Source organism: Neofelis nebulosa, chromosome 7 (assembly GCF_028018385.1).
Source record: "Neofelis nebulosa isolate mNeoNeb1 chromosome 7, mNeoNeb1.pri, whole genome shotgun sequence".
In the NCBI taxonomy this organism is placed as follows: Eukaryota; Metazoa; Chordata; class Mammalia; order Carnivora; family Felidae; genus Neofelis; species Neofelis nebulosa.
Genome location: NC_080788.1, coordinates 42,214,560 through 42,240,231, shown reverse-complemented (window position 1 = coordinate 42,240,231; position 25,672 = coordinate 42,214,560). Strand labels below are relative to the sequence as shown.

Sequence of the window (25,672 nt, the reverse complement as noted above, 5' to 3'; positions counted from 1 at the left end):
AGGCACCCATCGCTTCATTTCAAATCCTTATACCTATTACTTCTTTTTCATGTCTTAACATGTTGGCCAAGACCTCCAGTATTCTGTTGAGAAGTAGCATTTCCTGTTCTTAGAGGGAATGTGGATCTACCTGAACCTCTTATCTCCTTCCTATCCCCAGGGGCTAAGCCTGCCTTCATGTAGCCACAAGCTCTATTTCCTACTCGTGCAAGACTGGTGATTCTGTTTTGCCATGTAGTAGAGTTGGGATAAACCCTAATCTGTCCATGGAAATATGGGGGAGATGTAAGTTCCCCCACCTGTGGCACCTTTCCTCTTCCCCTATAGACTGTAGTCACATACACATATACCCTGGGACCCAACTATTTGCTGTCTCTCTAGAAGCTTCTCACAGTTATTACATTAGATACTCAGATTCACCACTGCTCCATTTCTGAGGCGTTCATTCCCAGCACTGGGTTGAGGAAGGTAGCCAGTAGCCTAAAATGGGTTGCCATTTTGTCAAGATCCAGAAGCCAGAGTGACATTTCTCAAATAATTCCCATCATGAGAGTGCTTTAATCATAGACCGTTGAAGGCCCTCATTGTAAATTAATAAGAGCATTCAAGGACTTGACAAGGTGGCCTCACCTCCTTTTCTGCTTACCACAGCATACCCCACACTCAGACCATCCCGGGTGATCTCCTTTTCCTGAATGTGTGTCCATTCAACCTTATCTGTTTACCATCAGTTCCCTCTGCAAGGGATTCTCTCGCCGTTTCTCCACATTGAGAAAGCCTAACCATTCATCAAGGCTCAGAACAAAAGTCATCAGTCTTATGCTGTCTTCCCAAGTTTATCTCATTGGTGTAAATCATTCCTTCCACCATGCTCTCCAGAGCACTTGACTATCAGATTTGCCTTACAGTTTGTTGTTACTTATCTAACTGTTCCATTAGATAGCGACGTCCAGAAGGTCAAGGACTGTGTTCTATTCATCTCTGTCTCTGCAACAATTCCTTGCACACAACAAATGCTCAATAAATGCTTGTTCATCAAATGAAAGGGTAGAGATCACAAATTACTCAAAAAAGAAGTCGTGAATAAAGATGAAGTAATGCCGATCGAATGTGTATTTGCAGAGATGTTGTTACCTGCAGTAATAGTCGGCAACACGCAGATAGGAGCAAGAACAGACCCCGTACGTGCCTAGTCATTCTCGTTATTCTGTGATAAACCTTGCGGGTGCTATAGTGACAGGTGTTCAACCTGTGCAGTGCGGAGCAACCCTGGGGACAATTGGGGAAGTTAGCGTGTGGGCAGACATCCCTGGGTCTCTCCTTCTGAACGATACTTCTTTTTTTTTTTTTTTTAATTTTTTTTAACTTTTTTTTTTTTTATTTATTTTTGAGACAGAGAGAGACAGAGCATGAACGGGGGAGGGGCAGAGAGAGAGGGAGACACAGAATCGGAAGCAGGCTCCAGGCTCCGAGCCATCAGCCCAGAGCCCGACGCCGAGCTCGAACTCATGGACCGCGAGATCGTGACCTGGCTGAAGTCGGACGCTTAACCGACTGCGCCACCCAGGCGCCCCTATATTATATATATATATATATTACACATATATATACATATATATGTATATATATACACATATATAATTAATATATAATGATATAAATATATCATTATCATATAATAGCTGAGATAAGGAGGAATTAAATTCCTTTTCTTCCATAGATTGTTGCAGCAGTGGCCCTCAAATCGTTCACACCTCCCTGTATGTACATCCTTGGGTAATACCTTTCACACTGACTCCAGGCATGGCCATGTAACTTGCTTTGGCCAGCGATAAGAGCAAATATGACATTAGCAGAAATTTTATTTTTTTTTTAACATTTATTTATTTTTGAGAGACAGAGACAGAGCGTGAGTTGCGGGGGGTGGGGGCAGAGAGAGAGGGAGACACAGAATCCGAAGCAGGCTCCAGGCTCCGAGCTGTCAGCACAGAGCCCTATGCGGGGCTTTAACGCACAACTGTGAGATCATGACCTGAGCCGAAGTCAGACAATTAACTTACTGAGCCACCCAGGCACCCCTGACTCTAGCAGAAATTTTGAAGGGCTTGCATACTGACCTTGCCATCTCCTACTGCTCTCTGGTCCCCTGAGACTGCCATGGTGCGATCACCACATGAAGCCTGGGCTTGAGGATGAGAGAACATATAGAGTAGAGACAAGCCATCACAGCAGAGTCCCCAAGAAAGGAGCTTATCAATCTTCGGGTATGTGAGTGAGGCCAGCCAACTCCAGAGGAGCCACCTACCGACCTCAGAGATCCATCACATCAACTAGATCAGAAGAACTGTCCAGATGACTCACAGAAGCCTGAGAAAAACTAAATGTCTGTTGTTTTAAGCCATTAAGTTTTGAGATGGTTTGTGACACAGCAAAACCTAACTAATACATTCCTCAAGAAAGCCTGCTCGGGCTAGAATCTAGAGGTCCTGGTCTCCAGGTTCATGTTAAATTGCTGTTACTCCTTTTCTAGTCAATGCTCAGGTTGAGATATGCAAAACTTATGTATCTTAGGTATGCTCAGGCCTCTTGAATTCCTCGAGGGCAAAGGTCACAACTTTATTTTTCCAGTTGGCTTAGTACATCACTTTATTCATAAAATATGCTCAGTACAGAGTATTACTTTTTCTGAAAGGGAATGAAAGTTTAATTCTTATGAGGATAAAGGTAAATTAAATGTGATATGTATAACCCTCAAACTTTATATAGGACGGAGGTATTTCTAGTTACAAAGAAGGTTTTAGACTAGCAATCTATCCTAAGAGAGAAAACAGAGAGGAAGGAAAAAGCAAAGGCCATGTTTTTGTCCCCAGGATACAGAAGAGAGTCTTGCAGAGTCACTGGCCTGAACAACTTCAGGGAGCAACCATTCACATTGAGGTCTATACTAATAGTCTCCCCCCCAGTTGTGCAGTGTGCAATGTACACAACTGTACACGAGGCCCCTGCCTGGCACATAGTAAATGTTGAATGAATGAATGAGCAAATGAGTGAGTGAGCGTGTGTGTGTGCCTACACATCATGTTTGTGGCATTTAGCAGAGTTTTAACTGGAAAGAGAAATAAGCCAAATTAGAAGGAGTATCCCTGTTTAGTGGGCTCCCAGAGCACAAACCACTTTGCTTTTGGTGTGGAAAAGTGAGAAAATAGCCAAAGCAGCTATAGATTCAAAGAAAAAACTTTCACCAAATGTTTGGTTAATGGTGACACCTAGTGGTAGTATCCAAGGTGTGGGTTTTCCTTGGAGTAATAAACTATTTTATTTTACACGTTAGGGTAGCGGAGTCCTTGGGAAGGTCGATTCCTGCTCCCCTAACAGATTGGGCAGTTAAGGCCAATCGGCTTCCCACGGTCAGCACAGCTGGGACATTTGTTGTTCTGGAATTTAGCCCTGGAGAGGGCATTCCCTTGCTGCTGCCACAGAGACCTCGGAATAAATGCCAGAGGTGGTAGGAAACTCCCTTCCTTCCAGTGGCACAGGGTCACTCACTGTCACTTAAGACAACTGTCCTCAGCTTTTCCACATATGTCTTAATCTTTTCCCCTCTCCTTCCTTTGCTTCTTCTATTTGTCCATTACCAAAATAGCCAACCCATGTGGCCATTTAGAATGAAATGAATTAGGGGCACCTGGGTGGCTCAGTCGGTTGGGCGTCCGACTTTGGCCAGGTCACGATCTCGTGGTCCGTGAGTTCGAGCCCCGCGTCAGGCTCTGTGCTGACAGCTCAGAGCCTGGAGCCTGATTCAGATTCTGTGTCTTCCTCTCTCTCTGACCCTCCCCCGTTCATGCTCTGTCTCTCCCTGTCTCAAAAATGAATAAATGTTTAAAAAAATTTTTAGAATGAAATGAATTAAAACTAAATGAACTGAAAAATTCAGCCCCTCACGTTTCAAGTGCTCCACAGCACTGGTGGCCACTGAAGTCAGTGCAGAACACGATCATTTTCATCATTGCAGAAAACCCTCCAGGAAAGCGCCAGCCTGGAGTTTGGTTACCTACCTCTCCAGCCTTCCCTCTCTTTTCCTTTTCAACACCTCTTCTCTAAGGGGTGATTCTGCCGCCTCCCTCCCTCCCTGCTCACTCCAGTTTATTTGGTGGCTTTCCGTGTTCTGTATATTATTATGTAAACTCGTTGAGGTGACCTTACCGAGTGAACACAAAAATATATAATCATATTGGACAGTTTATTCAGGACAGTCAATGATTCATAGCATCTTGTTTTCCATGCATTGGAACACATCAAAATATTTTTAAACTCAACACATCAACACATCATTTAAAACAATTATAGCTCAGGCTTTCTGTCTCTCTCTCTCTCTCTCTCTCTCTCTCTCTCTCTCTCCTGCTTTTTAAATCCACAGGTTTCTGCCCTTCTACTTTGTCTTGAGTTAAAGTGGCTTTAAAATTAAACAGTATATCTTTTTTAATGTCTGAAAAAAATATTTTTTAAGGTTTCATTTTTAAGTAATCTCTACACCCAAAGTGGGGCTCAGACTTACAACCCCAAGATAGATCGGGAGTCGCATGCTCTACTGACTGAGCCAGCCAGGTGCTCCAGAAAAAATATTTTTTATGCATAGAATAGCTTTGAAGTAATATACCAGAAACTTTTGGTTGAATACTCTTTTATAATATCTTAGTTTACCAGATTTTTTTGCATGTGTATATTTGTATCTGTGTATGTATTTATCTCTATGTATAACTTTTTATTACTTTTTAGACTTTTTTTAAGTTTATTTATTTTGAGAGAGACAGACAGTACCTGTTCAAGAGGGGCAGAGAAAGAGGGAGAGAATCCCAGGCAGGCTCCTCACTGTCAGCACGGAGCCCGACGTGGGCCTCGAACCCACGAAACTGTGAGCTCATGACCTGAGCTGAAACCAAGAGTCAGATGCTTAACCAACTGAGCCACTCAGGCGCCCCTGTATGTATAACTTTGTAAATTAAATTGAATTCTAAATCACTTTTGCAACTTAAATCCTTTCTGAAAATAAATGTCACAACCCTGAGAGGATCCAACCAGAGGCTTTGCAGGATACATGAGCTCTCGGAGGGAGAGTAATTTCTGAATGAGCCTGCAAAGTTTGGGTGGTGACCCATCTCTTTAAAGAGATCAGGCGGGACGGGGCGCGGTGGGGGTGGATGTGGCACTGCATGAACTTCAGATTTATGTCTAATGACAATTTGCCAAGAATCGGAATGCACTGACAAGTGGCCCTCTTGACTGTCGATAGGAAGTTACATTGGCTGGAGAGTCTTCCTTTTCCTTCCCACCCATGATTAGAGAAGAGTGACTGAGAGCTTGTCCCCTTGGTGCCCATCTCGAAAGGGACCTTGGAAGGTGCTAACAGCTTGGATCCTCCCTTTCAGGGGCACACTGACCCCCCCCCCCCCCATGTCTCTGTAAGGGCTTGATGAACAGAGTGAAAGTTACCATCTCTTGGGGCACTTGGGTGTCTCTGACGGTTAAGACTATGACTCTTGATTTCGGCTCAGGTCATGGTCTCACTGTTCGTGGGTTTGAGCCCCTCTGTGCTGACAGTGCAGAGCCTGCCTGAGATCCTCTCTCTCTCCCTCTCTCTCTCCCTCCCCGCCCCCTCAAAATAAATAAATGAACATTAAAAAAAAAAAAAGAAGAAGAAGAACATGGGCTCAGGGCATGATCTCACGGCTTGTGAGTTCAAACCCCATGTCCGGCTCTGTGCTGACAGCTCAGAGCCTGGAGCCTGCTTCGGATTCTGTGTCTCTTCCCCCTCTCTCTGCCCCTCCCCCTCTCACGCTCTGTCTCTCTCTCTCTCTCTCCTTCAAAAATAAATAAATATTTAAAAAATTCTTTTAAACAAAAAAAGAACAAAGGTTCCCATCTTTCTTCCTTTTCCTCTGATCCCTCGGCTAGTCATGGCCACCTATCCTCTGTAGAACCACCGGCTTTCAAAGAAGAAAACCGGATAAACCCTGAGATCTCTCCTGACTTCAAATCTGGTTTCAGCTCAAAGTTACTTCAGAACTTGGATTTATGCAGCATTTATGTAAAGACATGTATCTCTTTGAAAAGAGATTTGGGGACCAGGACAGAATCACCATACTTCCATGATAAATAACGGCTCTACTGCCAGTATGAGAAAAAGGGAAACTGAGGCAGGGCACAGTAACTGTGGTGTGTGCTGGGATTTGCAGCCACTACTTTTGACTTCCCGTAAGCCAGTTTGCATCAAAACCATGTAATCATATGCCCAGACCAAACTGTAGCATCTCTGTGTGGATTCCTCTAAATAAAGTGCCGCCCGGACCATGCCACCCAGGGGAGTTGGTTTGTGGTTCCTTCTGACCGTGGACGCCTGTGGTGCCAGCCTGGCTCGGGCAGAATCATGGTCCTTCTGAAAGAACAGGCGTTTATGTGTCAGCTCCGTGGGACATGCAGGAGTCCGTTTCTAATGGTGCTCTGTGATGGGAAGACAAAAAACATCCCACCCCTTCCATGGAGGACCAGCATGGTCCTTATCCCAAGGCAGACTGGCCATGGGAAATGGAAAACTCAGGATCATCAGTGCTACGAAGGCCCATGAAACACTCCTAGTCCATCCCCAATTTTATGGAGAGGGAAACTGAGGCCCCAAAAGGTTAGGGGGTCAAGCGACCTTTCTAAGATTATATAAAGGGAGTACAGGGCTGCAGCACAACCCCGGCCCCTGCCAGGCCTCCCAAACCATTTGGTGCTGCCTTGTCTGCACCATCCCAGCGGCCCCGAAGCCCCCTGTGCAAAGACTTCCTCTAGCCTCGTGGAAAGATGCAAACACCTTCATAGTGTCCATTCGTTAATATGAAGATTCACATACTGAGGATTACTCGGTGAGTGTTTTCAGGTCAGATTTTTTTTATTTATTAATTTTGAAAGAGAGTGCGTGCGAGCAAGGGAGGAGCAGAGAGAGATAGGGAGAGAGAATCCCAAGCAGGCTCTGGGCTGATGGCGGGGCTCGAACCCAGAAACCCATGAGATCATGGCCTGAGCCGAAACCAAGAATCAGGCATATAACTGATGGAGCCACCCAGGCACCCCTCAGGTCAGATTTTAAATGTAGATCTGTGCTAATAAATTAGCTAGTAGCCACAGGTGACTACTGAGCTCTTGAAATGCAACCACATAAACATGCTATAACTGTAAAATACACATCAGAGTTTGAATAGTTGTTATGAGAAAAACAAACTTTAATCATTTTCATACTGACTAAATATTGAAATAATATTTTAGATATATTAGGTATTATTTAATGTATTATTAAAATATGGGTGTATTTCTTTTTACACTAAAAAATTTTTTAATGTTTATTTTTGAGTGAGAGAGAGAGAGAGAGGGAGAGAGCATGAGTAGGGGAGGGGGAGAGAGAGAAGGAGACACAGAATCCGAAGCAGGCTCCAGGCTCTGAGCTGTCAGCAGAGCCCGCAGCTAGGCTCAAACTCACAAACTATGAGATCATGACTTGAGCCGAAGTCAGACGCTTAAGTGACTGAGCCGCCCAGGCGCCCCAGACAGGCTTCTTTTTATGGCAGTCTCAGGGCATTCTGAGTGATAAGGGCAGAAGCTGCAAGTCCTTTTGGGTTCTAGGCCCTGAACTCACGGGATGCCCGCTTAGCCATCTGATATCGGTCAAGGCAAGTCACAAAGCCAGCCCCACTTGAAAGAGTAGGAAAATAAACTCTGCCTCTTGGTGGGAGGAGCTGCAAAGAATCGATGGCTGGATTTCATTCACCACACACATGTACTAAAATATTCATTTACTCTTTTGAAACCTACATAATGCACGGCAAACCTAGAAAGCATCGTCTCAATTTCCACCATCTCCCTTAACTGGTTAAAAGGAAAAGCAACTATCGCGAAACTATCCAAACGCAGAAGGTTTAATTCTATTTAAACCTAGATAAATGTGTGGGGTTTTTTTAATGGAAGAATAAAAGGGGGGCGGAGAATGGACTTTTAAAGAGAATGATGAAATGCAGGCCTGGAAATGGAGTCCCCAGCAGGAACATCTGCTACCACTTAATATTTAACTGTGTGAGCCCCAGACGATGAGAATGGGTGGGATTTTAGTGTTTGGAACTTACTAAGCACCATCTATTTGCTACACTAATTTTTAGTTGATGTGGAATTCTGTATTTTAGGAAGACAATTTGAAGGGCACAAAATAAAGCTAAAATGAATACAAGTGAGCAAAGTCGGGGGGAGCCCCGCGGGACAGCAGGTGAAGGGGGTTAGCAGGAGTGTAGCTGGGTATTCATTAGATGTGATTGTTACATTAAGTATCAGTTTTGCACTAAGACAAAATGCATGAAAGAGAAAAAAGGAAAGGGGAAACAGCGAGAGGAGGAGAATCTTAAATGTTAAAAAGTGCAATTTGTGAAAAAGCTTTACTTCCAAAAGAAAAGAAAATTCATTTAATTTTGGAAGAAACTCTTTCTCAAACAACTGCCGTTTTCATCTCCAAACCCAATCCACCATATGTGAGATTGCGTTCAGTTAAAGAAAACATGTTCTGGAAATGATTTACACACTCAGGCATCAGGAAAAGTCACTGATAAAAGCGAATGTGCAATTTTCTTGGGGAGAAATGACCGATGACCACAGGGATTCAGAGAGTATGGAGTGGAATCAAGGGCTGGGGGAGCCAGGCTGAAAACAAGAGAGAAAATGTAAGCCAGGTGAGAATGATCTGGATACGAGAATTGCAGGCTACGAGAAAGGGAGATAACCGGGCAAGAATCTGCTCGCTTCCTCCCTACCGGGATCCTGCAAAAGCATTAACTGGCCTTTTAAAAATGAGAAAAAGGAGAAAGAGAAACAAAACGAAAAGGAAGACCCCGAGACATCACCAGCCTGGACCAAAAGCCAAAATGGGGCGTTTAGAGAGAGTTGCAAGGCCTGTGGCAGCTGTGGGGTCCTGACCCACCCCTCGCCAGCCATTTGACCTTGGGTGAGTAATATGATATCTTTGAACTTCAAATTCTTAGTCTGTAAAATGGGAGCCGAAAGTGATGCACATAGCATGCCAGGCACACAGTAAATTCCTATTATTCTCTCGGGGCAAGCTAAGCTCCTGCCATTTTGTCACGCTTCCTGTCTCCTCCTCAGCCCTGACATTTAAGCTCATTCAAGACAGGCCCCGACTCAGGCACGCCAGCTTTGGGGGTCCCAGCAGAAGCGGTGAATAGTTTTCCTTCTGGTTGGGATCTCGTGGGGCCCAAAGGGGCAAACCTCAGCACGGCTCTCATTTTTAAACATTTTGTTGCCTTAAGAGGCAAATGTAAATACTTCCCAAGAGCCTCAGTAGATTTCCAAGCGTTGCCTGTGTTGCGGCATCTGCGTCACCCCAGAGGTAAAATGCTTAACGTTTTTAATGTGGATTTTCCTTCTCCCGAAGCCTTTAAAAAAGATCTATTTCTCTGAGTGCCTTTTGCCAAGAGACAAGAGAGTAGAGAACATGCCTCTGTTGAGTTTTACTTCTAAGCATAACGTCATCCTTTGCATTAGCTGAATTCACTTTAAAAAATATTTATTGAACATTTACTATGTGCCAGGCAAATAGAGGAGCTCAGGTGAAACAAAGAAAAGTGAAACATAGTTCTTGCCCCTGAAGAGGGGCAAGAGGTCCAGAGGGAGCTAAACCGAATACACACTCAGGGACCCCCAATCAGGTAGGAACAAGGTAAACCGGGGAGTTTGAAGGAAGGGTAGCATTTTCTCTAGATTTTTATCACATCAACAACATTCTAATAAAAATAATGCCCTAATAAATAGTAGTTTTCCGTTCTCTGTGCTCCCTTACACAATCTTATTCAAACATCTATGTGATTTTTATAGTATGTTCACAGTACAGTTTTGTGCTCTCCTAAGCATCAGGTTATAAGCATTTCCTTTTGCTAAATACTTTCCATCATAATTTCCCTCTGTTGGTGAATATAATTGCCTTTACGGTCCCCCATTGTAGGATGGTTGGGCTATTTCCAGTTTTTTCATAGTTACAATTTATGATGTAAAGGGTATCTTTACGCATGTAGCTTTTTTTCTTCTTTGGTATAATCTTATTTGGGTTAGGTCTGCAAAGTAGGATGGATAGGGGTCGAAGGGCATGAACATTTCTGTATCTCTTGAAATATATTGCTCTGTTGTTTCCAGCACCCTCCCTCAAAACTTGGACCCATTTACGATGTCACCAGCAACCTGTTTCTTCAAAACAATGTCAGCATTGGGTGATTTTTTTTTTTTTGGCTTTTTGTTTTTTTAATCTGATGTCATAGCTATGCCATGATGCCTCACTGCTATCTTCATTGACATTTCTGCGATAACTTTTTCCATATCCTTCCTGGTTGTACCTCTTAGTGAGTTCCTGTTCAGGGCAAGGGGGCAGAATTCTACAGGCAGAGAGCCGGTGAACAGGCCCGTTGGGGAGAACAAATGGCTCAAGCAGGTGTCGGGACGGAATGGAAATGCAGACTTTTTGGTTAGGGGATAGGGTATACCAAAAAGAGAAATGGTGGCGGTGAGGCTAGAAAGGGAAGTGGAGACCAGCTTGTGTAAAAGTTTGCTTTGAATCCTATGGGTTTTTAGTGTAACTGGTACAAAATGCCTCATAGGAGCGAACAGTGAGATGGCCTGAGTCTCTTTACCTTGATGAATCTATGTGACCAACACCCAGAACAGCCAGCTTCATGACCCCCTATTGCTTCTGTCCAAACAAGCTCCTGCTGCTCCCTTCTTTGGCACCCGGGGCCTGCTGATTCCCTGGCTCCTGCCCACCTGCCTCACCTCCAGTCGCACACTCGGGGAACCCTGGCCCGCCTCCTCAGCGGTGTCCCGCACTCACACTCAGCATGTGGCATGGGTCATGCTACATGGGCTCTCTCCACCTGACCCAGCCCAGGACCCAGCATCAGTCCTGAGCATTGGATCCCCAGTCCTGCACTCCTCCTGCGCCCACCCCGGCCCCCTTGGGGATGTGTTCTCTCTGTCCCGCAAGAGGGTTAAAAACCACCAGACTGGGAAGGAGGCATCCACAGTGTCTTTCCTCACCTACTGGGAAAACTAGGCAGCCTGAAACAGAGCTGTAGAGGAGTGTGTTGTCCTTTGAGAAAGCACCTAGGCCTTGGTTCCTAAGCTTGGTGGAATCTTACACAATAGTGTTTGCAAGTATGAGAATCTCAGATGTGAAATAAGGCTCCCAAGACAATGGCCTGGGAGCACTCTCTGACCCAAGGGTTGCCCTTGTGACTTTCTATAAGCAGACCTTCTGATAGAAAGCCCTTGGTTCCCAAAACATGCCTGTGGGAAATTTCATCCCACCACTAAGCCTCAGTCTCCTTATCTGTGAAGTGGGAAGAATAAAACCCATCCAAGGTGTTGTGAGGATTAAACAAAATAATGTATACAGAGGACTCAGTGCCTGGAGACACTCCATAAATGGTGGTCACGATAATTTGGGTTGATTTGGTCAGCTGCCTGCCTCTGTGCCTCTTCTGAGTGCACCAGCCTGAACACCCACGATGAGATTATTGAGCATCTGGCCCCAAGCCCTCAGGCCGGGGCCATTCCCTCCAACCAGATCTGTAGACCGGAGCTTCCTTTCAGACATCTGTGGTGGGTCCAAATGCGGGTCTCCCGATGCCCACCCATGTTAGTAACAACTGTTCCTCCAGGGCAGGGAGGGGAGAGCCAAAACCAAATCCATGCTGGACCTTGATGGGAGGGGCTGCACCCAGGGGCCTGAGGTGGGCGGGTTCCCTCAAGGCATCGTGGCTTCCACGCTGGTTAGGGGCCTTGCAGCACGTGGCACCGCCCAATCTCAGGGGCCACTGGTGGGCCACGTACTGAGCTCCCGGTGCTCTGCTCAACCCACAAAGCTAATGTCATTCTCTCCCAGTGCTCTCCAAATAGGAGGGGGAGAATGCTGAGGGTTCTGTCCCTGGGTTCTCTGTGTGGACAAGCACTACTCCGTCTCCACAGGAGGAAGGTGTGAAATCACGTCTGTGGCAGCCCCGTGGAAACAACAAAGAGCTACACAGTGTCAGGCTCCCAACTGTGAGTTTTGGCGTGAGCCCCGCCCCTACGATTTACTGACCCCTGGAGACCAACTGCAGGTAGCGTGTTGTGATATTTGAGCAGATTGCATGGTTCGCCAGCATGGTTTTTCAGACAAGGCAGATGAAATCACACCCTCATCAAACTGGATAGACGCCCCCAGCTGGGGTCTGGCGTAAGCTGTGTTGATGATATCATCCAGATTCCAAGCTTGTCCCCACACTTACCTGGTGCACAGCCCGAAGGGAATTCTGGCAGCTCCAAAAAGTAGAAAAACAGTTGCTTTTGATCCTGGACTATACTCTGCTCTCATATTGTGGGAGAGCAATTATTAACTTGTCTTAACTTGACATTCAAAACCATCTCAGTGTCTGTTTTTTATTAACTATATCCCACCAGACAGCCTAAGACAAGTGAAGGAAAAGGTAAAGCTTTGAACATTATCTTAGAGACCAGCTGGAGGAAAATTAAAAAAAGAACAATCATATTAGCATGTATTCAGTGCTGCCCTCTGCTAAATCCTGCCTGCGTTCTCCCTTTTTCTTGACAATGATGTGGGAATCTCTTATCGCCATTTGCCAAACAAATGGATTTCAGCTATTGGAATAATCGATATTTGGTTTTTACAATGAAAAATAAATTGAGCTTTATGTCCACGTGTAGTAAAGCAATGGGGATGCTTTTCTCTCTACACCAAAACACAAGTTGTGGTAAATGTGTTGGTTGCATGACTTTTGTACGTTCTTTGACTAATTCCATCTGTTCTTCCTGGGGTAAGCTCACTACTTATATTTGCAGAGGCTAAAGCATGCATTTAAAGGGAGGCTCCCTGGCCAAAGCTCATGTTGCTGCTCTGTGCACACGCTGTTCTGTTCCTCACTGCAGAGGGCCCTGCATGCATGTAGGCCGACTTCGTCCTCGTGCTCCCACCAGAGCGCCCTTGGCTACCTCCGGGGCCCCTTGATGTGCACGTCAGACACACTACCCGCCTTGGGGAGGACGGATCTGGGGAAAAGTTCATCAAAGGGTCTGGGGCTCATTTCAACAGAGAATTCCAGGGCCCCAGGCACCACAGCCTGATCTGGAAGGTGCATCTTGTCCCTGGCCCCCTTAGCTCCATCTTGCTCCATGGGGGAAGAGCCCAGGGATAGGAAGGCCTAAGCACGTGGTCCCGTAGAGCTGAGTGTGTAGGGCAGGAACCCTGACTGCCTGATCCAAGGGTGACATTTAATGGTGTGTGCCAATGCCAGCCCGGATGGGAAACCAAGTGGAGAAGCATCGGCTGTTCTGGCCCCAGAGGGCCAATAAGTATATCCCTGGACCCAGTGGAGGTCCCCAGAGTGGAGCTGACAAGGACTGGATGCCCTCTCCACCTAGATATCATGTGGGTTTTTTTTTTTTTAAGTTTATTTATTTATTTTCAGAGAGAGAGAAAAAGTTAGCACATGTGCATGCAGGGTTGGGGCAGAGAGAGAATCCCAAGCAGGCTCCGCACTGTCAGTGCAGAGCTCAACACAGAGCGTGAACTTATGAACCCGTGAGATCATGACCTGAGCCACAGTCAAGAGTCAGACACTTAACCAACTGAGCCACCCAGGTGTCCCTATGTCAAAAATCTCCTTAGCCTGGCCTCAACCCATTCCTCCCAACTTAGTCCCAGCATGTTTCCAATTAAAGGTTAACCTCCTCTCCCCAGTAAAAGGATCTAGGCCTAAAGCAGCTACTTCAGGAGGCTTAAGCCATGAGGCCCCCCCCCAAGCATGCAGAACCGACTAGGTGAAGTAACCAGAGAGAAGGTTGGCTCAAAGGCTAGACAGAAGAACAGATGAGAAAAATGAGTCCTGCTTCTATTCCTGAGTATAGTACCTGGAGAAAGGGGTTTACAGACCTAAGATTTAGTGGGTAAAGGCATCATGCAAAAGCAGGACTTGAAACCTTCCACTTAAGTCAATAAGAGCGCTGAACCTCAGTTTCTTCACTACAAAACAAAAATCTACCTCCTTGCAGGGATATTGTGATGCGTATGTGGAGATAATGCAAATGAAGTGTTTTATGCTATCGAGTGCTTCACGTATGTAAGGGCGTGCTACTGGGTAATCTTGGAGGTCTTTTCGAGTCACTTGGAAAAAATAGTTTTGATGAGGTATACTTTGTGTACCATGAAATTCACCCATTTTAAGTGTACAACGCAGTGATTTATTTTTGCACAGTAACAGAGTCATGCAACCCTCGCCCCGATCCAGTTTTAGAACATTTCCATCGCCCCAAAGGGACCCCTGATGCCCATGTGCTGTAGAGTTCCATTCGCACCACCCCCCAGTCTGAGGCAACCATTGATCTGGTTTCTCTACCTTTGGATTTGTCCTTTCTGGACATTTCACATAAATGGAGTCATACGATACATAGTCATTTACATTCAAGTTACTTTTTACAACATTTTATATGTTGTCTTTTCCTTTTTCGCTCTGTAATTCCCAACTCACCAGACGAATTTATTCTAAAAGTTTATGTCTTGCATTGGTCTTTGAACCTCACTTATGCTTCCCCAAAGAAATACTGTTGTAAGTCATGGTTAAGTTCCCAGACCAACTCCCAATGCCTACTTAACCCCGAACAGAGCCGAACTAGAGTATAAACACTTCCAGCCTGAGCTTTGAGTCCTGAGAGGAGGGAGCCATGGGATACAGAAGGGACATAGGTTTTCTCCTGCTTTCCCTTATACAGGGTTCTCCTAGTAACATCCTTGGGTTGGGCAAAACTTCCTACTGCACCTCTCTCTAGATCAAAATGGGATCCTTGGATTACCCGCATTAGAATTCATTCATTGGGGCACCTGGGTGGCTCAATCAGTTGAGCCTCCGACTTTGGCTCAGGTATGATCTCAGGGTTCATGAGTTCAAGCCCTGCATCGGACTCACTGCTGTCAGTGCAGAGCCTGCTTGGGATCCTCTGTCCCCCCCCTCTCTCTCTGCCCCTCCCACACTTGAACTTTCTCTCTCAAAGAGAAATAAAAATCTTATTTAAAAAAATTCATTCATTCATTCATTCAACAGAAGCATTTCAAGAGCTCTATGAACTATGCATCAATTCCCCTATCCCATATTTGGAAACAGAATATCTGGGAGTAGACCGCAAGAATCTATCATATTTCACAAGCTCTCCAAGAGATCAGAATGCACAAGACAGTGTGCCTCTTCTATGCTGGACTGGCTGTCCCTGAATTTAGGGTGTCCTAAGCCATTCAGGCCTAGGCTAGCCACAAAGTATCGATTACCTATCTCCCCTCCAATTAATAAAATTCCCTTCCCTCAGTGTAGCTCTTTTCTGCTAGATAATAAAAGAGCATCCAGCACTGCCCCTGCATGTTTCTGTATTTTCCAAGTTTTCTTGTCTAACAGTTTAAAATTAAAAAGAAAATAAAGATAACAACAGAGGCAAAACTGGATTCTGTAACCCCTTGTCCTTCCCTGCTCAGAGCCCTATAAAAACTGCACTTAACAGCTTGATTTTTGTCTCCCTCCCTCCTGCTGGGGCACACGTTTTGGGGGGGTGGGGAGGGAAGGGGGGTGGGGGGCTGCCTTTGTCTGGTATATTCCTGCTGCCTTGCCCAGTGGCTGCCAAATAGTAGGTGCTCAATAAGAATCTGCTGAAGATTGTGAAAGATATTGGAAATCTGATTGAACAGCTCAATACTTTGAGGAGGGGGCACCTGGGTGGCTCAGTCGGTTAAGCATCCAACGCCGGATTGCTGCTCAGGTCATGATCTCACGATTTGTGGAATCGAGTCCCGCGTCAGGCTCTGTGCGGACAGTGAGGAGCCTGTTTGGGATTCTCTCTCTCCCTCTCTCTCTCTGCCCCTCTCCTGCTCACGCCCTCAAAATAAATAAACATTTAAAAAAAACCCAACAACTCAATTCTTGGGGTTAATATTTCCATTCACTCAAAGGTAGTTAAATTTTTCAGAGACTGTCTCTAAGAGCAGGAGGGGTACCTGATGATTCCCTGCAGTTTCTGACAGAGAAATTAAGGGAAAATAAGAGTCCAGGCTTTTTGAAGAAAGAGAATTTGGGCCCCAGAGACCATCACATGCAGGCTCTTGCTTTTAACTCCGCCTTCCCGGTTTGTGAGACTCTGTTATAGAGGCCTGAAGAAATCAGTACACTGTCTCACCTCACTTCCATTTTTCCTTCACTTTTGCTGTGCTGTGGGATTATGTCCTTCCATAAAGTGTTTGCCTTAGGCTCTGTTGTCAAAGGCAGTTAAAAATATTATATATATATGTATATATAATATACATATAATTTTTATATATTACATATTATTATATTATATATATTATTTTATTATATATTATATTATACATTAATGTATTTTACAATATATAATAAAATTATATAATATGTGTATATTGTAAAAATATATATAATATATATTTTATAATAAAATATAATTTATAATGTAATATATAATATCTATAAAATTTTAAGTATTATGTATATATTTATTATGTGTATATAAAAATGATGGTAATATTACATATTATGTATATACACATTTGTGTATATAAATATATATTTGTGTGTATTATGTATACCTGAGGTGGAATTCGACCCATGATAGATAGGAGATGATTATATATATATATATAATACATTATATGATTATAGGAGATAATTTTAGGAGGGTTATGTTTATAAAGGCATGAACTATTATTTTTGAGAGAACACATAAGAAACTGGTAAAAATCATTGCCTCTCCAGAGGAGGAGTGTCTCGGGACAGGGATGAAGAGAGAATTTTCTGGTTTTCTTTTTGCACCCTTTGCATGTCGAACAATGTGGATTTATTGTGTTTTGGTTTTTTTAAGGTAAATTTAAAATGGTTCAAAGACAGCCTAAGAATGCCAGAGGACCTGAAAAGGACACAGAGAGTACAGAGTAGAATGACCTTGATGACCAGATAACAGATGAGGTACGTGATGTCCCAGAAGCCAGCACATTCTGCGCCAAAGCCTAGTCAAGATGAATCACAGTTCAGGGAGTAAACATGGGCAGGTGTCTGCCTCCACTATTGTGATGACACGTAAGCCCCCAGGATGAAGGAGGACAGTCACCCTAGGGAAAAGAAAAGAGAGGAACAAATACAGACTTCACTGAGCTTAAAACTAAAATGACCAAGAAAACCCTCAAGTGTCTGAATTTTCCTGGAATTGACTATCGTCTGACTGTTACTGTGTCTGCATTTAACCAGAAGGCAGGATGGGAGCTCGTGATAGTATTTAAAGCTAAATTTCAGAAAAACTTGGTATTTTAATTGGTATTTCCCCCATGTTACAGATGGGAAAACCAAGACTTAATCACGGTTAGGCAACATCTACGTGTTAGAGCTGGGTGTTAGTGTCAAACCTAGGTGCTTCTAGCCCCCGAAACTGATGCTTTCTTCAGGACTCCACATTCCATGTTAAGTGGGGTTTATCTGGTCACTTTTCTAAGAGAGGTCCGCACATCTGCCAATTAAGTGGCCAATTGGCTCTTAACCAAATGATGCTTTGGGGTCGGGAGTAGGAAAGACTGAAACTGGAGAGGAATGGAAAAAAATAGAGGGAAAGAAGTGAAGCCCCACTCCCACTCATCTTTGTTTCTCTTTCTGGAGAAGGTACATCTTGTCCAACAGGTTACTTCTCCCTTCAGTACAGTCTGATCCAGGTGTAGCTCCCACTTGGCCTCAATTCTTGGTGACCCGGTGTTTTGGGGGACTGATTTGAGAAGGTTTGAGTTGACAAGCTATGGTGTCATGTCACAGGATGTCTATTATTGCCAGAGTGTTCCCCAAGGGACAATGATAATCTGGGTCAGTCATAGACTGTTCTCTTGGTCTGACTCATAGACAGGCAGACTGTCTCATAGACAGTCATAGACTGTTCTCTTGGTCTGACTTTACAAAATTCGAAGGATTCTGCTCCCAACTGGTTCTTGTAATTAAAGAGCAACAGTATTCCTGTGGCAAAAACTTATAGATTATTTATATAAAAATAAAAAGAATGCCAGAAACTATGGAAACTGGAATCTTCTGACCTTACTATGGTTAGCAATAGGAGAGCTTCATGTTTACCAAACACTTCCTTTCCTTTGGGCCCCAGAGTTACTGAGTTCATCTTCTACCAATCTACTTATTCTAACAATTATTGGGAGAGAGGTTTTAAAATCTCAGACAGTTGGGGCACCTGGATGGCTCAGCTGGTTAGGCATCTGACTCTTGATCTCAGCTCAGGTCTTGGTCTCAGGGTTGTGAGTTCCAGCCCTGTGTTGGGCTCCACGCTGGGCATGAAGCCTACTTAAGAAAAAAAAAAATCTCAAACAGTAATTGTGGTTTTGTTTATAACTCCTTGTAGTTCTATCAGTTTTTCCTTCATGTATTTCATGAAGCTCTATTATAAGGTATACAAGTGGTTAAGATTATTGAATTGAATTGACTTCTTTGTCATTATTTCATTACTCTCTTTATTCCTGGTAATATTCTTTCTCTGAAATCTACATTGTCTGATATTTGTATAACCACTCCAGTTTTCCTTTGACTAGTGTTAGCATGGTATTATTTTTTCTATCCTTTTACTTTTAACCTATTTGTGTTTTTATATTTAAAGTGAGTTTCTTATCGATAGCATATAGTTGAGTCTACTTTCTTATCTTTGTTTTAATTTGGATATTTAGCTCGTTTACATTTACTGTGATGATTTTTATGATTGGCTTCAATTTTCTCTCTTGCTCTGCCTTTTTTCAGCTAATTAGATATTTTTCATGATTCCATTTTTCTCGATTTATTGGCTATAGCTCTTTGTTGTGCTACTTTAGTGACTGCTTTAGGGTTTATAGTATGCATTTTTAACATCACAGTTTAACTTCAATTGACATTATACCACTTCATGTATGATGTAAGAATGTTATAATGATATACCTATGTATAATATAAAAACCTTATAACTGTATATCCTTCTGGATTTTGGGTTATTGTTCTCATACATTTACTTCTAAATAATGGCATTATTATCTTTGCTTTAAATAGTCAATTATCTTATTTTTTAAGTGTTTATTTATTTATTTTGAGAGAGAGAGCGCACAAGCACGAGCTGGGGAGAGGCAGAGAGAGAGGGAGAGAGAGAATCCCAAGCAGCCTCCACACTATCAGTTCATGGAGGCCGATGTGAGGCTCGAACTCACAAACCATGACATCGTGACCTGACCCAAAGTCAGACGCCCAAACAACTGAGCCACCCAGCCGCCCCATAAATAGTCAATTATCTTATGAGGAGATTAGGCTAGGAAGAAAAAATCCTTTAAATTGCTGATGCAATTGTCATTTCTGATGCTCTTTATTCTTTTATGTGGATCTAGGTTTCCCTTTGGTATCATTTTCCTTCTGCTTATTAGACTTTCAATAACATTTCTTGTAGAATATGTCTGCTACTGATGAATTTTTCCAGCTTTTGTGTTTCTGAAAAAGTATTTTACCTATCTTTCTTTTTCCTTCTTACAAAACTTTTTTTAAAGATTTTATTTTTTTAGAGCAGTTTTAGGTTCACAGCAAAACTGAGAAGGAAGTATACAGATTTCTCATGTATCACCTACCCCCATACATGCATAGCCTCTCCCCTTATAAACATCCTCCACCAGGATGGTACATTTGTTGCAATTGATGAACCTACATTGACACATCACAGTCATCCAAAGCCCAGTTTATCTCAGGGTTCATTCTTTGTATCATACATTCTGTGGGTTTAAGGCAAATGTGTAGTAACATGTATTCACTATTGTAGTATCATACAGAGTGTTTTTACTGCCCCAAACAATCCTCCCTGCTCTGCCTGTTCATTCCTCGCACTCCAACTCCTGGCAACTACTGATCTTTTTACTGTCTCCACAGTTTTGCCTTTTCCAGAATGTCATACAGTTGAAATTATACAGTATATAGCCTTTTCAGATTGACTTCTTTAACTTAGTAGTATGCATGTCTTTTCATGCCTTGATAGGTCATTTCTTTTTAGCATAGAATAATATTCCATCATGTGGATGTACCACAGTTTATTTAGCCATTCATCTATTGGAGGACATCTTGGTTGCTTACAAGTTCTGGTAATTATGAATAAAGCTGCTAAAAACTAAGGAGTGCAATTTCTGGATCATACGGTAAGAATATATTTAGGGTTGTTTTTTTTAAATGTTTATTTATTTTTGAAAGAAAGAGAGGGAGAGGGAGAGAGAGAGAGACAGCGCGTGAGCAGGGAAGTGGCATAGAGAGAAGGAGACACAGAATCTGAAGAAGCCTCCAGGCTCTGAGCTGCCTGTCAGTACAGAGCTGAACACAGGACTTGAACCCACAAACCACAAGACCATGACCTCAGTTGAAGCCGGACGCTTAACCGACGGATACCCAGGCGCCCCAAGAATATGTTTAGTTTAATAAGAAACCTCAAAATGTCTTCCAAAATGCTCATGTGATTTTGCACTCTCCCTAGTGGTGAGTGAGAGTTTCTGTTACTCTGAGTCCTCACCAGCAGTTGTCATAGTTGACAGTGTACCAGATTCGGCCGTTCTAATAGGTATGTAGTGATACCTCATTGTTTTAATTGGCATTTCCCTGATGACATAGAGTGTGGATTACCCTTTCATATGCTTATACATCATCTGCATATCTTCTTTAGTGACATGTCTGTTACAGTTTGGCCCACTCTTTATTTGGGTCGTTTGTGCGTTTAAAAAAAATTTTTTTTAATGTTTATTTATTTTTGAGTGAGAGACAGACAGACAGAGTGTGAGCAGGGGAAGGCCAGAGAGAGAGGGAGACACAGAATCTGAAGCAGGCTCCGGGCTCTGAGCTGCCAGCACAGAGCCCAGTAAGGGGCTTGATCTCACGAACCATGAGATCATGACCTGAGCTGAAGTCAGATGTTCAATCGACCTAGCTACCCAGGTGCCCCTAGTTGTTTGTTTGTTTGTTTGTTTGTTTGTTTTTTTCATTACATCTTTTTTTTTTCTTATTGCTATCTTATTGTTGAGTTTTAAGAGTTTTGTGTATGTTTTGGATAACAATCCTTTATCAGGTATGTCTTTTGCAAATATTTTCTCCCTGTCTGTGGCTTACCTTCTCATTCTCTTGATCATCTTTATTTTTTAAAGATATTTTCATTGAGTACAGAATTCTAGTTTGACAGATTTTTTTTTCTTTTTAGCACTTTATTTAATTTTTTGGTAAAGTTTATTTATTTTGGGCTAGAGTGTGAGCAAGCACAAGCAGGGGAGGGGCAGAGAGAGGGAGAGAGGGAATCCCAAGCAGGCTCTGTGCTGTCAGTGCAGAGCCCAGTGCAGGACTCGATCCCACAAACTGTGACATCATGACCTGAGCTGAAATCAAGAGTCAGATGCTCAACTGACGGAGCCACCCAGGCGCCCCTCTTTTTAGTACTATAAAGATGTCATTCTACTATCTTCCAACTTGCTTCGTTTCTGACCAAAATAATCTGTCATCTTTATTTTCGTTTCTCTGTAATATGTCTTTTTTCCTCCACTGCTTTTTATTCTCTCTTTATTACTCGTTTTAAGCAATTTGATTATGATGTGCCTCGAAGTTTTTTTCTTCATGTTTTTGTGCTTAGGGTTTGTTGAGCTTCTTGGATCTGTGGGTCTGTAGTTTTTGTCAAATTTAGAATATTTTTGGCCATTATTCCCTCAAATATTCTTTTTGACCCCTGGACCCCCATTTCTGGGACTCTAATTTCTAAATTACACGTATGTTAGGCCACTTAAAGTTATTCTTCATTTTACTGATGCTGTAACTTTTCTTCAGTCTTTTTTCTAAGTTTCATTTGGGATAGTTTCTATTGCTATGTCTTCAAGTTCACTCTTCTTTTTTTCTATAATGTACAATCTATTTATCCTACCTAGTGCATTTTTCATCTTGGACATTATAGTTCTCATCTCTCAAAGTTCACTTTGGGCCTATTTTATATCTTCCATGTCTCCACTTATTATGGCCATTCTTTCTTCTAGTTTCTCAAGATATTGAATACAGTCCTAATAACTTGAAAAATACATTGTTGTACATGAATTATAGCATCTGTATTCTTTCTGGGTCACTTTTAACTCACTGATATTTGTCTTCATTCTGGATTATACTTTCCTGAATTTACGCATGCCTGGTACATTTTGTTTGGATGCCAAACATCGTGAATTTTACTTTGGTGGATGTGAATACTTTTGTATTTATATAAATATTCTTGAGCTTTGTTCTTGAATGCAGTTAAGTTACTTGGCAATAGTTTGATCATTTCAGGTCTTATTTTAAAATTTTGTGAGACTAGATCAGAGCTGCATTTCATTTACAGTTATTTTTTCCCCCAAGACAAGACCCTCTTTAGTACTCTAGTCAGTGCCTCCTGGATTGTGATGTTTCCACTCTGGCTGTTGGGAAAAGGAATTACTTTTGGCCCAGTGTGAGCTCTGAGTACTGTTCCCTCAAATCCTTTTAGGTGGCTCTTTTCCTTGTCTCAGCAAGATTCTTCACATGCATGGGCTGACGAGTATCCAAATGTGTACTCAAGGGGCCTCCTTTGCAGATCTTCAGTATTCTCTCTCTGTGCAGCTCTCTCCTCTCTGCTACTCTGCCCTGTGAGCTCTAGCTGCCATGGCTTCCCTGGACCCCACCTCTTTTTATTCAACTCAGAGAATCTCTCCTACTGAGAGAAGCCTCACCTGAGATCAGGCCCTCCCCAGGGCAGCTCACATCTGGAGACTTAGAGAGGCAGACGTTTTGCATCACTGTGGGACACTCTGAAGGCCACTACTCATCCCTGAGTTCCCTGTGGGTTGACTGAAGCTTTGTCAGTCCTGCATAGCAGTTCTTCTTCTCCCGATGCCCAATCCTGGTTTCTCTGCCTGCGTTTTGCAGGCAGTAATTCCTAACAAATGCCTTGTGCCCAAGCTCTGGCTCAACATCTGCTTCTGGAGAAGCCCGCTTGAGATGATTATCAAGCCAGTGACTACTGTGGGCAATTAAGTGGAGCTTAACCTCCAGGGACCTCTAGGAGACAGTGCAGGGCGTGTGCCTCAGAGTTATTCTGTCTGAGGATCAAGGGAGCTGGAGAAAGTATCTACCAGCTCCCCTCAAGCATGGACTGAGGGCTGCTCTGGGAGCTGTTAAATCCTGGCCCTCTGGTCTGCCCCGCGGGCAGTACAGCAGGTTCCAGCAGCCAGAGAAAGCTCTCCGGCAATTATGTGGGATGCTGGAGCGGGGCCAGGCCTAAGTGCTGGATCCAGGCAGGCGAGATTCCTGGTTGGTACAGGGACTGCTACATTCATACAAAGGAAGAGTAAATAGCAGGAAAAATGAACGAAATATTTGTATCGATATGAATAAATCTCACAAAAATAATATTGAGTGAAACCAGCAGGTTGCAGGAGGAGATATGTAATAGCATATAATTTATGGAAATGTTTAAAACATGCAAAACAAGAGCAAATATTTTTGCGACTTAGGTATTCATAGTAAAAGTAGAAAATGTGATGAACAGCGAATTCAGGTGAGTCATGACCACCGACAGGGAGGGAGGGATGGGATTAGAGGGTGCACACAGGAGGCCTTAAAATAAAAGTGTATTTTAAGTGTTTTGTTTTTTATGCTGGGCAGTAGGTATACCTATGACCATGACATTATAGTCTAAAGTTTTTCTAGGTCTGAAATTTTTTAAACGAAAAAGTAGTATTAACCAAAGTAAAATCTTATTGAAGGAATCCAAATGGTTTTAAGGATTAAAGATCTTTTTAAGTTGAAAAATGCATCTGTGAGAAGAGCAACAGAGAATGTAATAGGAATTGCCATTGGAAAGTAGAAATACTTCCAACTTCATACTTTCCCTGTCTGAACTTTTTTTAACATGAGCAGAAACTGCCTTTTAAAAGTTTTTTTTTTTTTTAATATTTATTTTTGAGAGAGAGAGAGAGCATAAGTGGGGTAGGGGCAGAGAGAGAGGGAGACGGAGGCACTGAGATGGAGGCACCCACTGGGGTGTGTGGTGTGTGGGGATACAACCCTATTACCATACCATTGCCGGGATTCCCTCCGTTGCACCTTCATTCCCCTGACTTATTCATTCCCAAACTGGACACCTGTATCACCCTCTCCCTGCCCTCTCCCCTTCACCCATTTTGCCTGGGCCCTCACTCCTTCCCCTTGGGCAACCAGTTTGTTCTTTGTATTTGTAGGTCTGTTCTGCTTTTTTTCTTTTTCTTAGATTCCACATCTAAGTTAAGTCATAATGGTATTTGTCTTTCTCTCACTTATTTCACTTTGCATTATACCCTCCAGGTCCATCCGTATTGTCCCAAGTGGCAAGATCATTCTTTTTTTTTTTTTTTTTTTGTGGCTGAGAAATATTTCATTGTGTGTATCTATCTACCTACCTACCTATCTCTTTATCTGTGTCATATCATCTTTATCCATTTATCAAGTAATGGACATTTGGGCTGCTTCCATATCTTGGCTATTATAAATAGGGTTGCAATAAACATAGAGATGCACACATCTTTTTTAATTAGTGTTTTCATTTTGGGGGGTGGAGGGGTAAATAACCCAATAGTGGAATTAACTGGATCATATGGTATTTCTATTTTTAAGTTTTTGAGGAAACGCCATACTGTTTTCCCCAAGAGCTGCACCAGTTTGCATTCCCAGCAACAGTGCATGAGGATTCCTTTTATTCCACATCCTTGTCAACACTCGTTCCTTTTTGTCTTTTTGATACTAGCCATTCTGACAGGTGTGAGGTGATATGTCATTGTGGTGTTGATTTGCATTTCGCTGATGATTAGTGAGGCTGAACATCTTTTCATGTGTCTGTTGGCCATCTGGATGTCTTCTTTGGGAAAATGTCTATTCAGGTCCTCTGTCCATTTTTTAATCAGATTATTTGGGGTTTGTTTTGTTTTATTTTGTTTTGTTGGTGTTGAGTTGTAAAAGTTCTTTATAGATTTTGGATAGTAAACCCTTATCAGATATGTTATATGCAAATACCTTTTCCCATTCAGTAGATTGCCTTTTTATGTTGTTGATGGTTTCCTTCACTGTGCTAAAGCTTTAACACCACTATTTTAATTTCCATTAATCCTTTTCCAGGTTTGCCCACACACATACATAGTGCTGAACTGCAATCATATTGCACATGTATTCTGTACTCTACTTTTCTCACCTAATCATACATGGTATGTCCATAAATGTTTCTCCATTTCTATATAGTCTAAAGAATCATCCTTTTAAATGGCTGCACGATGTTCCGTTGTGTTGATGCATTCATCCAGTCCTCTATTTTGGACATTTATATTGCTTCTCAATTTTAGATATTGAAATAACTTTATGATAAATATACTCATAGAGGTTTTTGTTTATGTTAAATATAACCTTAGCAGAATCCCAGGGGTACAATTACTAAGTCAGGGGGTGTGACTGTCTGTGTGGAATTTTGCCACGACACACATAAAGCTTTCCCTCTGACAATGGCTGTT

The 25,672-nt window shown here is 42.8% G+C and overlaps 1 protein-coding gene across 1 annotated transcript in view; it reads left to right on the top strand.

Annotated features, from left to right (window-relative positions):
• Nucleotides 1-12,485, top strand: part of APH1B (aph-1 homolog B, gamma-secretase subunit) — a 140,097-nt gene extending 127,612 nt beyond the window's left edge. Inside the window, exon 7 of the mRNA XM_058737484.1 lies at nucleotides 12,049-12,485. The gene's annotated coding sequence lies outside the window, so the exon portion shown is untranslated. The remainder of the gene's footprint in view (nucleotides 1-12,048) is intronic.
• Nucleotides 12,486-25,672: the final 13,187 nt, after the last annotated feature.